The sequence below is a fragment of the Sarcophilus harrisii genome, chromosome X, assembly GCF_902635505.1.
Source record: "Sarcophilus harrisii chromosome X, mSarHar1.11, whole genome shotgun sequence".
NCBI classification, from domain to species: domain Eukaryota; kingdom Metazoa; phylum Chordata; class Mammalia; order Dasyuromorphia; family Dasyuridae; genus Sarcophilus; species Sarcophilus harrisii.
In genome coordinates this window covers 62936837-62953734 of record NC_045432.1, presented here as the reverse complement: position 1 = coordinate 62953734, position 16898 = coordinate 62936837, and positions in this window count along the sequence as shown.

The window sequence follows — 16898 nt, the reverse complement described above, 5'->3', positions numbered from 1 at the left end:
ATGAGGATGTTTTCTGATGGAAGTGGATTTCTTTGACAAAGAGAAGATCTAACTCAGTTTCAATTGATCAAGGATGGACAGAAGCAACTACAGCCAGAGAAAGAACACTGGGAAATGAATGTAAACTGTCTGCATTTTGGTTCTTCTTCCTGGGTTATTTTTACCTTCTGAATCCAATTCTCCCTGTGCAACAAGAGAACTGTTCGGTTCCGCACACATAGATTGTATCTAGGATATACTGTGACATATTTAACATGTATAGGAGTGCTTGCTATCTGGGGGAGGGAGGTAGGGGAAAAGTCGGAACAGAAGTGGGTGCAAAGATAATGTAAAAAATTACCCAGTCACGGGCTCTGTCAATAAAAAGTTATAATTTTTAAAAAATAAAAAAAGAAAGGAGGTAAGAGTACTCCTGCACTGGATGGGACTTAGTCAGCTTTAATGGACATTGCAAACACTACATATCAACTGACCAAAAATCTGGAAAATTTTCCTTCTATCTTTGAAACAAGATAACATCAGATTTTCCTTCCCAATGTAACTCTTACTGCTTTGACACCTCTGCTGAATGAAATTCAGAAATACCTCTTGAAGTTCAATACTATTCAACAAGCATTTATTAAATGCCTACTGCATATCAGACACTATGCTAGGTTCTGGGAATATAAAGGCAAACAAAATGATCTGTTCTCAAGGAGCTTACCTTCCAATGGGGGGGGGTGAGGAACAACATGTGTACAGTTGAACAAATATGAAATATATAAAGAGTAAGTACAAAGTAATTTGGAAGTCTAGAGAGTACTCACACCTGGTTACTGGGGATATTAGGAAATGGTTCTGTTAGGAGGCAGTATAGAAGGCGTGCTTTAAAGGAAGCTATTGATTCTATTATATAAAGTAGAGATGAGGAGAGAGAGAACATTCCAGCTACAGGGCACAGCTTGACCAAAGGCTTCTGGGTAGTATGTTATATAGATGGAAGAGCTAGACAGATTGTATATATGGGGAATGGCAAGTATGCCAGTTGGGCTGGGAATGAAGAGCAAGTAAAGAAAATTGAAGTGAGATCAGTCTCCAAAGATAGACTGAGGTCCCATTAGGAAATCAGACTATGTGTATCAGGCCTTAGAATTGTTTCTGTTTTTCAAGGACCTAGCTGAGGTGAGTGCAGAGTTGTTCACTATTAGGAGAGAAGCCATTTGCTGATGAATTCTTGGACCATGACAATCTGTAAAACAAAGAAAAATCCAAAATAGTCTCCAATCCTAAGTAGTTGCCCTCTGGTTTTGCAGTGATGAAATAATGGGGCAAAGACTCAGTGTAGGGTTTGGAGTAAGGAAGACTTGAACTGGAATCACACCTCAGACACTAGTGTGTGACTCTATTGTATTACAGGAGGCAGAACTAGGAGAATGAGGCCATGAAGTTTTTAGCTGTTCAAAAAGCAACATGTTTCTCACAGCATTAAGGCTCTGAGCAACTTTCTTTTCCCACAAACTCAAAGACGAACTTTACTTTTTAAAAATAGCCTTTTATTTACAGGTTATATGCATGGGTAACTTTACAGCATTAACAATTGCCAAACCTTTTGTTCCAATTTTTCCCCTCCTTCCCCCCACCCCCTCCCCTAGATGGCAGGATGACCAGTAGATATTAAATATATTAAAGTATAAATTGGATACACAATAAATATACATGATCAAACCGTTATTTTGCTGTACAAAAAGAATCGGACTCTGAAATAGTGTACAATCAGCCTGTGAAGGAAATCCCAAATGCTGGCAGGCAAAAATATAGGGATTGGGAATTCAATGTAATGGTTCTTAGTCATCTCCCAGAGTTCTTTCGTTGGGCATAGTTGATTCAGTTCATTATTGCTCCATTGGAACTGGTTTGGTTGATCTCATTGCTGAGGATGGCCAGGTCCATCAGAATTGGTCATCATACAGGATCATTGTTGAAGTATATAATGATCTCCTGGCCCTGCTCGTTTCACTCGGCATCAGTTCGTGTAAGTCTCTCCAGGCCTTTCTGAAATCATCCTGTTGGTCATTTCTTACGGAACAATAATATTCCACAATATTCATATACCACAATTTATTCAGCCATTCTCCAATTGATGGGCATCCACTCAGTTTCCAGTTTCTGGCCACTACAAACAGGGCTGCCACAAACATTCGTGCACATACAGGTCCCTTTCCCTTCTTTATTATCTCTTTGGGATATAAGCCCAGTAGTTCACTGCTGGATCAAAGGGTATGCACAGTTTGAGAACTTTTTGAGCATAGTTCCAAATCGCTCTCCAGAATGACTGGATGTATTCACAATTCCACCAACAATGTATTAGTGTCCCTGTTTTCCGCATTATCTTTCCCCGTCATTCTAGCCAGAAAGACAAACTTTATGATCTTTTCCACGCCACCCATCATGTTTTTACCCATCCTCTAAATAACTTTTCATTCACTGCTAATGACCAAACTTTGGCTTTGCCTGATTGTATCCCATTATGCCTATACCACACTTTGGTACTTGGATGGACTGTGGCATCACTGATGCTGGTATTCCCTCCAATGATGCACATGGAAATTCTTCCACACCTTCAAAACTTATGCTATTTTTGTCCATGTCTTCCTCTTAAGCCTTCATATGAAGGTGACTTTCTCAAGATCTTCTGCCATTACATGATTATCAATGGAACATGGATGCCATCTGTTCCTTATCCCTTATTCTTTCTCTATGGCTAGTCTACCTACTTTCCCAGGCAAACATCTTCCAGTTTCATTGGTAGTCAGAGTATATCAGTTGATATGATTCAGTTTCTTTGGAGTATATCTACTTGTTGGTCACTGAACAACATTTCAAAGGTCATTTAACCTAACCCTTGAAAGGCCCTAAACATCCCTGAAAAGCGATTGTCCAACATCTGCTTAACAATTTCCAAGGAGGAAAAACTCACTGTCTTCCACTTCTGCATAGCACTAAACTGTAAGGAGGATTTTATTTTTACTGCTCCTCCCAGTAATCAGCACATGCTACAAATCAGGGCTTGGTTCACTGTTCTGTCAGTTTCCTAAAATTAATAAAGTGATGGGAAAATATTAAAAATGCAAATTATACTCAAAAGTATATTATGTGGACATTTTTTCCTCAGACAGCTTGTCATTAAATATTTACTAGCAAACCCGGTGCAAAATTCAAATCTTCCTTTTTCTAATTCTATCAGAAGAACCCTCTCTACAATATAGTTAGAGTAGCTTTTCAGCCTTAATGAGGAGACCCAGAATCATGTGATAAAAAGGTTTTGCTGAAAGAACTAGTATGCTTGACCTGGAAATGATAAGGTGTCAGGGAGGATATTTTACTTGCCTTCAAGTATTTGAAGAGCTATCTTCTGGAGGAAAGATAGGACTTGTGTCATCTGGCTCCAGAAAGCAGAATTATGACCAATAGGTGGAAGCCACAGAAAGGTGGATTTTAGCTTATGGTTAAAAAAAAGTTCCTAAAAAGTAGAGTTAACCAAAAATAGGATGAGCTTCCTAGATAAGAGTTATAAAAGAAATCAGTCAGAAAGCCTGCTTTGATACCCAAATGTTCTTTTACATATTTTCAGGGGTGAGTCTGATCTAATGCACAAATGAGGTACACTTGTAAGCCATTACATATACCCAGTATTTTTGGATTATCCCTTGTTTAGGTAGCCCGTTCCACTGCAACCTCGTTAGCATGAATTGTTACTTGGTGATTGCATTTAGAGAAATGAGCTCTACAATCAATTGTGAACCCTGCTGAGTTTCTCACAGAAAGGGATGCTCGCTCCTCATTTGTTTTTGCATCCTGCAAAGAAGAGATCGGAAAATTAACCTGCAAAAGATGATGTTGAAACTAATGAGATGGTTTCAAATGGTTCTATGACTATTTACAGTGAGCCTGCAATATTGAGGATTTATGAGGAATCACAATTAGTATTTCTGTGAAGAAGAAAGCCATGAATGGTAGTTATGGCTCTCAGGAGATTGTGCGTTTAGTTTTCCTGAGCCATTTTGCAGAGTCTCATACCCCTCATCATTTGACTGCATGCATATTGTTATTTGAAATTAAATTTTGAAGTAAAAAATAGAATGTATGTACATCCTCTTCATTCTAGTGACAAAACAAGAAGTAGCCTTCTTGAACATTTTTCTAAGCTTGCTAAGCACATGTATCTGTTGTTCTGGCTGCAGTAGAAATACAATTATGCAAATTAGATAGGCAATCTCTGAAGAGTCCTAATGGGATGCTTGACCTATATACTGTTTAATTTGTTTTCTTGCTTCCTTTTTATTGTCTTTCATCTGCACAAGAAATTAAAACTTGTTAAGCTGTATTGCTCCCCAATTATATATCAAGGGTCCTTCTGTCATTCTATGTCAAAAGCAATTAAGAGTTTGTATGCTGTTTCCAGCCAATCATGGAAATATGTGGGTAGAATGTGGCCTGGTTAGGAAGAACAGAGATGGAGTCATCTTGATGGTCCACGTTCCACTCAAGGCTTCTCATGGCAGCACGCATCTTCTGACAGACATACAAGCAAGTGACCAAAACTCATTTGGGCCTAAGACAAATGGCTTTTCTAGTGAATTATAAGAGCCGCAAAGATGGTCCCTACCTAAACAACTGCCCCTAACTGCAAATGACAAGAAGGCCTCCACTTCATGAGAAAGGATCGCTTATGATTGTTTAAAAACAACAACAAAACCTTCAGGAAACTTAGGTTTCTTTTTAGGGAAGGAGAACAAAGAAGACCCTATCCAAATAATAATGAGCTCTGCTGCCTGTCAATATCATCAAACACAAATTTCTCAAAATCTAGACGAGTAATTATTATTTCATAGAGGCGCCATGCTGGAGTGGACAGAGGGCTGTTCTTAGACTCAAATTGGTCATTAAACAAGCATTTTAAAATCATCTACCATGTAAGCACTGCACAAAGTTCTGGTGATACAAAGACACTCCCCCCCCCAAAAAAAAGGGAAGCAACCCCTGCTTCCAAAAAGTTGATATTCAGTTGGGGAGACCTGAGTTCAAATCCATTGTTCATCATTACATAGATGGAAAATTCAGTGAATTGATAAGTGCATAAGGCAACTCCCTATGATTTTTCTTCTGTGTCCTAGAGGATTGTAATCTGTAGTGTTGGGAGCCATCAGACATTGGAAATGCTCCACAGAGCCAAAAATCACAGCCTTTTCCTCTTCTTACATACCATATCATAATTGAATAGTACTTTAAAGTTCAGGATAACCCAAATTGCAGATTATCTCCATTTTAGAAATAAGAACATTGAGATTTAAGTGTATCAGAGATACCAACCCAGATCTCCTGACTCATCAGGGTCAGTTTTATTTACTCTGCTTAGGTAAAAAGTCATCTTGACATTTATAAGAATACAAGCCATCCTTCAATTAATAAACGGTCAAAGGATATGAACAGACACTTTTCAGATGAAGAAATTAAAACCATTTCTACTCATGAAAAAATGATCAGAATCACTATTGATGAGAGCAATGCAAATTAAGACAACTATGAAGCATACTTCACACTCTCAGATTGGCTAAGGTGACAGAAAAAGATGATAAATGCTGGAGGAGATGTGGGAAAACTGGAAACACTAATACATTGTTGGTGGAGTTGTGAGCTGATCTAACCATGGATCATGCCAAGGAAATGGCAATCCACTCCAGTATCAATGTCAAAAAACCCCAAATGGTGTCAGAGTTGGATAGGATTGAACGACGACAAAACAAATGTTTACTGAATGAATGGAAAGTTGAAGACCAAAGTAGCTTCATACCTTCTTCTGTTTACTAAATGTTAATGTTACTTCCCATCAGTTAGAGTCAAAATCACATTCACAGTTGAAACTCATTTAGATGTCACCTTGAATCTTCAGCTGTCACATTTAAGTCAGTTGAAGCCTTCATCATATTCCTGATCACGTCTTTATATTAAAGACAGCCTGTGTTTTCACTATTTTAATCCGCACAATCCATCACTGCATTTCCTACACCCACTACTACCCTTTTCCTAATCTGGGTGAGTCATTTATCTTTCCCATAAGATTTATTAGTCAGGTTTAAAAAGTAGAAAATAGAATTTTATCAGTTATTTTGCACTCATTGTTAGTTTGGGCATTCGAAATCTCTCATTAAGCTATTCTATCTGAATGAAAAAGATGCTGGCCAGAGCTCTAGAGACACAGAAAATATGTAATTAATTTGCATTTTTGATTGCTTTCCTTTTAAAAGAAGAAAAGCTTGTTTAAGATTAAAGATGAAACTACTCAGTGCAGGAGAGGAAACTCCCCAAAGCCCCAGTCTGAATAGATATTGATGCCAAATTAATAGCTATTATGATTGGCTTTCCAATATGGCATCCCAAACCATACGGGGTCAATGGAACCATCTTGTCCATTTGTACTTGGCTCATTCTAAACATACTCAAAGCTTTCTGAAGAAGAGAAGAGAATTGTAGCTGCTCTCTGCCCCTGACCAAATTGTTTACAAATGTATTCTGGTTTGTGGAAGGCATGTATAGACACGTGTGTATACACGTGTGTGTGTGTGTATGTGTGGATGAGTATAGATACATACATAGACACATATCATTTTAGCTTTTATTATTATTATTTATGCTCCATGGCTTCAGAGTCCTTTGATTCTTATAGCCATTTAGACATAGTAAACATAAGGCACCTGTGTGTTGGCTAACTAGAAAGCTCCCAACAGTAAGAAATGAATGAGTTTGGGGGTCCATGGCCCAAACACATGGTACTGAACTTTCCTTCCTCAGCTTCAACAAGCTTCTCATCAGTTCCTCAAAGAGATAAATGATGAGAAGGCAGAGCCAAGATGGTGGATTAAAGATGGGAATTCACCCAACCTTTTACCCAAACTGCTCCAAATTCCTTTAAATAAAGACTTTATGCAAATTTTAGAGCATCAGTACACCCCAAAAGGCAAAATAGGACATTTTCCAACTGAAGACAAATTGGAAGGTCAGCAGAAAAGGTCTGTCACACCAGCATGGGAGTCAAGTGTGTAGTTCCAGTGCATGAAGTGCTAGTGCAGTCTCAGCCCCAGGCCCAGCCCCTACAAGTAAAGCAGGAATGGGTCTAGGGACCTATGAATCGGTGTCAGTACTAGCAGTTTGCAGATCTCTCAGGTCCCAGGCTATGGAAGAGATCAAAAGGGATTTTGAAAATCAAGTAAGAGAGATAGAGGAAAAATTAGGAAAGGAATTGAGAATAGTACAAAAGGAAATACAAAGTGAATGAAGAGAGAATGCCTCAAAAAGGAAAAGTGGCCAGTAGGGAAAGGAGGTACGAAAATTAATTGAGAACAATAATTCGTTAAAAATTAGAAGTGAACAAATGGAAGCTAATGATTTTTATGAGAAATCAAGATACAATGAAGCAAACCTCCCCAAAATGGAAAAAAATAGAAAAAAAAGGGGGGGGGAATCTCTCATTGGGAAAACAATTGACCTGGAAAATTGATCCAGGAGAGATAATTTAAAAATGATTGGAATACCTAAAAGTCATGATCAACAAAAAAAGCCTAAACATCATCTTTCTTTTTTAATTTTAATTTAATTTTATTATTTTTATTATAACTTTTTATTTACAAGATATACGCATGGGTAATTTTTCAGCATTGACCCTTGCAAAACCTTTTGTTCCAACTTTTTCCCTCCTTCCCCCCACCCCCTCCCCTAGATGGCAGGTAGACCCAATACATTAAACATCATCTTGCAAGACATTATCAAGGAAAACTGTCCTGATATCCTAGAATAAAAAGGCAAAACAGAAATTGAAAGAATCTACCAATCACCTCCTGAAAGAGATCCCGAAATAAAAACTCCCAAGAATATTACATCCAAATTCTGGAACTCCCAGGTCAAGGAAAACATATTCAAGCATCCAAAAATAAACAATTCAATTACAGTGCAGCTACAGTCAAGATAACACGAGATTTTGCAGTTTCCACATTAAATGGCCAGAGGAATTGGAATATGATATTCTAGAGAGCAATAAAGCCAGTATTACAACCAAGTATTACAACCTGTTCAACAAAACTGAATATATTTCCTCCTTCAGAAGAAAGGTGGATACTCAATGATATAGAGGATTTTCAAGCGTTCATGGTGAAAAGACTAGAACTGAATGGAAAATTTGATTTTCAAATACAGAACTCTGGAAGAGCATAAGGAGGTAATCAGAAAAATGATATAATAAGGGAGTTAAGGTTTATCTGTTCACATTTCATATAGACAGAGGAAACACGTGTGAGTTGAATATGAATGGATAATATCTTTTAAAAATGATAAAATTAAGGGGTTAAAGAAGAACATCTTGGGAGAAAGAGAAAGAGAGGAGTGGAATGGCATAAATTATCTGCCATAAAAAAGAGACATGAAAAAGCTTTTACAGTGGAGGGGGAAGGGGAGAGGAAAAGGAGAGGCAGTTGGCTCACTCTCAGAATTGCCTCAAAGAGGAAATAACATACACACTCAGTATGGGTATAGAAATCTCTTACCCTGCAGAAAAATGGAAGAGGAATGGGATACATGAAGGGGGGGATGCTGATAAAAGAGAGGGGATATCAGGGAAGGGAATAATCAGTACCAAAACACTTTTGAGGAGGAACAGGGTGAAAGGAGAAAGAGCACAAATGGGGGGAAATATAGTTAGTAATAGTAATTGTAAAAAAGAATTTTAAAGCAAGTTTCTCTGATAAGACCTCATTTTGCAAAGAGGGAACTGAGTCAAATTTATAAAAAATAAGAGTCATGCCCCCATTGATAAATGATCAAAAATATGGTCTGTACTCAAAGGGCTATAAATTCATGCATATCCTTTGATTTAACAACATGACTACTAGGCATGAATACCAAAAGAGGTTTTTTAGAAAAAAGAGGGAAATGACCTATATGTACAAGAAATATTTATAACGGCTTTCTTCTCAGGGCAAAAAAAACTGGAAATTGAGAGGAGGTCCATCAACTGGGAAATGGCTGAATAAATTGAGGTATGCAATTGTCATGGCTTATTATTGTTCTATGGGAATTGATGAGCAGGATGCTCTCAGGAGAAAAATACAACCTGGGAAGTCTTCTATGAACTCAAGCAAAGTGAAATGTACTATATACAAAGTAAGAACAATGTTCCGGGATGATGTTGCAAATGACTAATATTCTCAGTAGTACAATCATCCATGACTTCTATCTATGACATCCAAGACTGAAGGACTTAAGATGAAAAATCCTATCCATAACCAGTTTAAAAACTGGTTGTGTCTGAATACAGACTCCCAAAGGGCTCCCAAATATATGGTGATCAAAGGATTTAGAACTGGGAGAGACCTGAGAGAGAGAAAGGAAACCCTAGATTTAAGCAGGAAGAAATTGGCCCCAAATGGTTTGAGTGACTTGTGTTTGGTTTGAGTTAGAATTAATTTAGGAGAGGAAAAGGGAGGGATTTGTAGAGGAAAGAATGCCCATTTAGAAGAGAATGTAAGTCTTCTAAAATTATAAAGAAACAAGAGGGTGAGGGAATAGAATAAGGGGAGGGATAAAAAGGTGTGTAGATAAAGGGGAATAGCATAAAGAGGGAGGGAAAGGATAAAGAGAGAACATAAAGAAGGGATCTTTGGAAGGGAGGTAGGATATGTAGTAGGAAGGCAAGATAGCGAGTAGAAATAAAGTAGGAGTCAGCAGGAATAGGAAATAAGAGAGATACATAAACATTATAATAAAGATAAAGAATAGAATGTATTATGTAAAAAAACCCATTGATGCTAAAATTAAAATAGATTTAATCAAAAGAGAAAAATAGGGAAACTACACTATATATAAGCTATATTAATCAGTTTGATTTTAGACTATTAAAATAACTCAATGGTATAAGATTGGATTATGGCTGTGGTGGAAGAAATGATGAGTTATTAGATTTAAATAAATATGGAAAGGTGAACATATGAAGCATGAAAAGAGAAGCACGGGACAAACAAGCAGAGTAAGGCCTTCCATAGACGTATGTGAATCTATATGTGTGTATGATATCAATAATCATTGATTATTGATATCTATGTATATGTATAGAAATGTGTATCTGTGTATATATGTATGTATAAATATACCTGCAATTAGTTTTATCCTTGGTAGAGATGGGGGGGGGTGGAGAAAAGAGGGAAAAAAGAATAAATTAAAAAGTGCAAGGCAGAGAACAAAAACACCTACAAGGAAGCCAAGAAAAGATGAACAGCTCTCAACACAACGTGTGGTATTTATTATACAGACTTTCTGGAAATGGAAATTTATTGTTTTATATTTTGAATCCTTACTTATGTTCTGCTGTGCACACAGTAATTTTTTCTATTTTGTATTTGAGTTTTAAACAGATTAATTAAAATTTTTATAAAAAATGAGATTAAAAAAAAAAAAAGAACCTAATTTGGGGTTAGGGTTAGTTTGAGATTTTAATGCAGGGTTGGTTTCCTTCAGGACCCATCTCAAAGTCTACCTTTTGCAGAAAGTCTTTTCCAAACCCTCTCTTCCCTCCTCTTCCCAAGTCTCTCCTTTCACATCACCTTTTACCTACTCTGAATATGTCTTATATTTAACTGACTGGCCTATTGAGGGCCATTGACACATCCACTGCTCATTCATTCGTGTGAATGGCCTACTCTGTACCTAGTATTGTGAAACTTTTCTAATTGAATATTCTTTGAAATAAAGGTGATCTGAGAAATCAGTTTGTCGTAAGTAATGCCAGGTTCTTAAAATAGTGAGTTTCCTTATATCTGACATTCATGTTAAAACCAAAATGGTTTTTATATTTTTAATTTTATTATAGATCATGCCTGTGCACATATTTAAATTGAAACATTAATTTGAAAACATTGGCATTTGCTAATTATTACCTTGAGGAGCTGATGGATGGAATCTCTGTTCTGTCTCACTCCCACATGCACACTTAATAACATACCTGCAGACAGATATATTCCTAAAGTGACTATCTCACAGCAGGTTAGAGTTTTCAACATAACCCTTTCAAAGTAAAAAAGAGATGTCGCACGTATGAACTACATCAAAGTAAGGTAACGATTTTAGGTAAGATTCTGCCTTTTGTTATGATCCTTTGGCCATTCAACATGGATAGTCCTAGAATACCAAAACAAATAGCTTAGGGATGGGCATACTGAAGGAGGGCTTGGGACAGCTAACAGACAGGGAGAGATTAGCCAGGGAGAGATCAAAGTGGTAAACTCCTAGAAGAGACAAAATCCAAAAATAGTAAATGCGCAAAATGAAATAAATCGGGCTACAAAGGAAATCAACCCCACGGAGAAGATGTAAAAGTCAAGGCTGAGAACCTCAGTTTGAGGAATTCTGACTAGGAGAGCTCATCTGGAGCTATAGATGGACAGGGGATGGTAGGGCACAGCTTCAAGGGGTAATTCAACAGTAATCCTGAGGCCCTCTGACCTTAGAGAACTACTGCTCTAACAATCTGTCTGTCAAAGATTCTAAAGTCTTCTGGCTTTAGAATCAGTGATCCTGAGGTCCCCTCCCCAACCTTAGAATGCTATTGTTCTAACAATCTGTGTGTCAATGATTATGAAACTCTTCTGGCCTAGGAATGTAATAATATTTCTTCCCTTAGAGTTTAGGGAAGATATATTAGGGATTCGGATGCCCTCTGACCTTAGCATGCTACTGTTCTAACAATCTGTCAAAGATTCCAAAGTCTTCTGGCCTTAGGATAGTCCTACAAACAAAGACTCCTGACTGTCAGATAGGTAATCTGCTGATCAGTGATCACCAAGCTCCTGAGACAAAGGTGAATAGACCACCCCTCAAACCTACCTGTAAGCTCTAAAACGGGCAAATAAGTAACACAAAGCTCTTATCTAACTTCTTCCTATAAATCTATCTTCCTTCTCTTGGTTCCTTGCTAAATTCTTTTGGAACTTAGCCCACTTCGATTGGCAGTACGATTACCAGAAACTTTGCCTCTTGACTTGAAGATGGGGTGGAGTCTGAAAATTCTTTTGAGACACCTCGTGACACTGGTCAATGACCCCAATCTTTTGGAGGCTCTTTCTGAGCCATAACAGCGGATGAAATGAGTAAGGCAGAGAACATGATATAAGGACAGGAGGAGATTAGATCTAAAAAGAAGAATTATGGATTTCAAAATACAGGTGGTATCAAATTTCCGGGCAATGGTGAGATTGTAGGTATGACTATTTAACAACCAGCTCTCCAGCAGGGAAATTATATAAGCAGGATATATTTAAAGTCTAATCTTCCTTCTTGACACTTTCTCCATCATTTCCTTATGTTTAGACAATCCACAAAACATTAAATCAATGCCTGCCTTTATTGATTTCTGAGATACAAACTCTCACATTGAAAACTTAATAACCAACTCTCCCCAAGAGACAAGAGCTGCTTCTGACACACTTCTTACGATGTTTTCCAGCATCAAACAAGGAACAACTAGGACTGAAGAGGGTGCTACTGAAAGTTATGCCAACTCACAGACACATCGTTCCTAGGCTTGCCTTTCAGTCAGTGTTGGGGAAGACGATGTTACTACCTTGACACATTTAAATAAAATCTTCATTTTCCTTTACCTGAGTTTTGTCTTGCTAATTGGGGCTACCTGCATGCAAGGTGTTGTCAACATATATTTAGCACTTACCGGTCACCGGGGTACAAAGAAAGGCAAAAACAGTCCCTACTCTTAGGAAGTTCACAATCTAATGGAAAGAGTATAGTAAGAGAGTGGAGAGATGGAAAATGAGAAGTTCGTCAATAAATGAGCAGGGAACATGATGGACATTATAGAAAGGGAAGGCAGAGGAGGAAAGAGGATGGGTAGTACAAATTAATAATAATAATAATAATGATAGTTAATGTTTATATAATGCCAACTATATGCCAGGTACTATGCTGGCACTTTCCAATTATTTCTTATTTATTTCCCACTGTGACTCTGAGAGATAGGCACTATTATTCCCATTTTTCCGATAAGGAAAACAGAGGAAATCTTAAACCTATCACTGCTTCTCCAGGCCTCAGGAAATAAACATTAATGAAGAGCCCTACAAAAGACAAGAAGCTTGGAATACTTCAAAGCTTCTTGAATTGTGGGTCGAGATCTCACATAGGGTTGCATAACTGAATGAGGGGGTTGTGAAAAAGTTGGCAACCGTAAAAAGTATCAAATATTTCCCCAAGATTGAATTCTTTAATTAAAAATAAGCAAGCATATCCATCTCACTAGTATGTAAATGTGCTTCCATATTTAATAAATGATAAAATTATATTATACGAAAGAATTGTTTTAAAATAAATGACTATGTCTTATTATCAGGCAATGATTGATTGGTATATCTTTTTATATACCTACATACCTGGGGTCAAGTAAAAATTGCTCAGGTAAAAAGGGATGGAGAGTGGAAAAAATTTAAGAAGCCCTGGACTATATAACCTCTAAGGTTCCTTCCAGTTCTATTATACCAAGATCCCAAGGGGTGCTAGAATGTCTTCTTCAGAATCCCTGAGGTTCAGCTGTTTGCTTGAACACTTTCAATCACGGACAGCTCACTACTTTATAAAACAGCACATTTCAGCACAGCTGCTCTCAAATTGTTCCTTATTTTGAGCCAAAATCTGCTTCCCTGAAATTTCTTTGTGTTGCTCCTAACTCTGTTGTGATATAAGAGAATAATCAATCATCCTTTTAACTAAAAAAATCACAAGACTTAAATATCTTCCACAGAATAGTTTCTACAGAACTACGACATGGCAAAGAGTCGAAGAAAACTCTCTTAAAATGATCCCTACTGTACAATAAGATTGAGCTGGCTGGAACCAGGAAGATGGGCAGAAGTAGATGTGAAAACTTGGGAAGAGGATGAAGAGCAATCCCCAAGATAAGGGGGTCAGAGTAAGAGGTGGAAATCTGCTAACTGGCTGAGCCAGTCTGTTGGAACCAGGGTCTTGTCATAATGGAAGATACCACTTTTGCAGCATTCCTTTTCCAAACGATAACGGAGGCGGGGAGTGAGATAGAGGCTCCACCGATAGGAAGAAGAGTTCAAACTGGTGGTCTTGTTCCCCTAGGACTCAGCTCCCACCTGGCACCAGCTGAATAGTTAAATGCCAAGATGCCAGGGGATGAGGTATCCCCAGAAAATCTCCCAAATTGATCTCGGGTCTGTCTCCAACCTGTTGTCTGAGGCCATGGTCCTCTAAACACACCAGCCCATTTGTTGGAGGACCTGACAGTGCCAACACTAAGTCTTTGCCTGAAGTTACCATCTTTGCAGTTCCTGCTTTTGGCGTCTGGGATAGCCTGTTAGAACCATCAGAACCTTACAGAATACCACATGGTTAAGACCTCATTGTCAGGTAATTGAACAACTCAACTGCTAATGCTTTTTTTGCAAGGATAGTTAGTAATCTTCAAAAGAGCTTGAAATCAAGTTGCAATAACTTTTCACCCACCTCACAAATGATGCCTCATTGCAAGGGGAGTCTTAGCTAATATAATAACTTTCTTAAACTGAGTAAGAACACGGATATACCACTTCTCTCCTCTGAGACATGCAACAGAATAGATCCCTTATGGTCATCAGTCTTTGCAAGCAAGATTTCCAGAAACCAGAAAGTTTTTCCTTCAAAAATCATATTTTATGGAACAGGGGTTCATCATTTTAAGCTAATTATCATTTTCTTCCCCTTTTAACAGATGTTCCTGCTCTTTTCTACTTACACAATTGAAAGATGTCCACGATATTAAAGCTGAAGAGTATCCAATTTAAATCCAACGTCTCTTCCTGTGAAGAGGTTTGCCCTACTTATCTTACCAGTTTCAGATGCTTCCAGAGATTTGCCCTCGCTTTCATATGAGAATATATTCACTAATAACTTAAATTAACTCAAATTGCATTTTCCGCATTATTAAGCCCCAACACACAACTTTCATTTGCGCTAACTAAGTGATCATTTCTTTCCACTTTTAGCTCATTCTCTTTCTGAAGGCTTGGGGAAAAGTTTGCAGTATGTGATTTACTTGGAGTTTGAGTCAAGTGAATTGAATCCCTGAAGTTTCATTATTATGCTCTGATTCTCAAATGACAGACAAAATGAGACTACAATCAACAAAACTCTAATGAATTATTTATTCTCTTTAATATGGGAAATTTCAGCACCTAGATATGAATAATCATATTTCTTAAGAAAGCAACATTATTATATTTTAATCAGAATTATAATTGATTTCTCTTCTCCTACCTCTTAAGTCTTTATTAACATCACTAGTATGACCCCCTCCTTGTCCTTCACATTCATGCATACTCAAATCGATCCTTCAGAATTGTTATTAGCTAAACCACGAGGCAGCTGAGTGGCTCAGTGGATCAAGCACTGGGCCTGGAGTTAGGAAGACCTGAGTTCAGCTGTAGTCTCAGACATTCACTAGCTGTGTGACCCTGGGCAAGTCATTTAACCTAGTGTCATTCCTAGGAAGGAAATGGCAAACCACTTCAGTGTCTTTACCAAGAAAACTCCATGGTCAATATGATCATGAAGAGTCGGACGTGACTGAATAATAACAAACCATGAGAAATATTATGCAACTAGGACCCGTTATTTTCTGATAATTCTTAGCTCTCCTTGCTTGTTAGATTTTATTTTACCCTAGGCTTCAAATATTGTAAAATTCCATTGCCGGTTTTTTCAGAACCTCAATGGACATGCTGTCACTTTAAAAGAGCCTGGAGGAATATGGGTTAAAAACCATTAATCTAAATGCACAATAACGCACAGTGCTCATTGAGAAATCACTACAAACCATGAGACCTCAAAAATCACCCAAGTAAAAATAAATTCAAGGAATAAAATTAAGGGAATCCTATAGGAATCTTCTAAACAAACTTCAAATTCTCTTACAGAGCAAGTTCTATTAACTCACTCTTGAGTTTTTAGAAAAGAATTAAGCTCTTAGGTTCACATGGGCCTGTCTGGCTTTGAAAACAAAGAAATGGCCCAAAGGTCCTTGCATTCTAGTTGACAACATCAAGTGGGCTAATTTGATCAAAAGGTATTACCTTTACATGTTGTATTTATTAAGTGTGTCAAAGTATTCCTGAATGTTCTTGATATTTCTTCTTATTCTAGTCTAACAGATGGGAATCACATAAGCTTATAGGAGGTTATCCCAGTTACATTACTGACTTGGATGATTTGTAAAAAACGCTTTAGAGAAATGTAGAAAAATATTATAGATTGACCCAACTACTCTGTAAAGCAATATGGAAACATAAGAACAGACTACAGAATGTGAAGGTATAGAAAAGGGAAGAATAGAGGGAGAGGAATACATAGTATGCCGTAATCAAATCCATGGGAAAATAACAAAGGGAAAATAATTATATTTTCTCAGAAAAAAGAAAGACTATGGATAAATAGATTAGATGGCAATGGGAAAGACTGAAACAAAAGGAAAGAAAGAAGTAAATCTCCATTTGATTTTTTTTGGGGGGGGGGGGTTGGAGGCAAATAAAGAGCAGTCCTATGGAAGGATCCACACACACATATTCTTTATTGGGAGATGTTCAGCTTCTACTGGATGTAATCTGAAAAAGCTGTTACACAGGAAGACGGCTTCCTCTAAAACAGTTTTGTGCCTCCATGGACAATCTCTGCTTCAGGAGAAGGGAAACTGAAGTTCCTAGGAGTCGGTTTATAAAAGGATGGGAAGGCATGGAATCAGAGTAAAGATTGCATTTCAAATAAGAAACAAAATTATCTTGAGGCAGGCTGGGAATAGAATTGGATCACTGGAT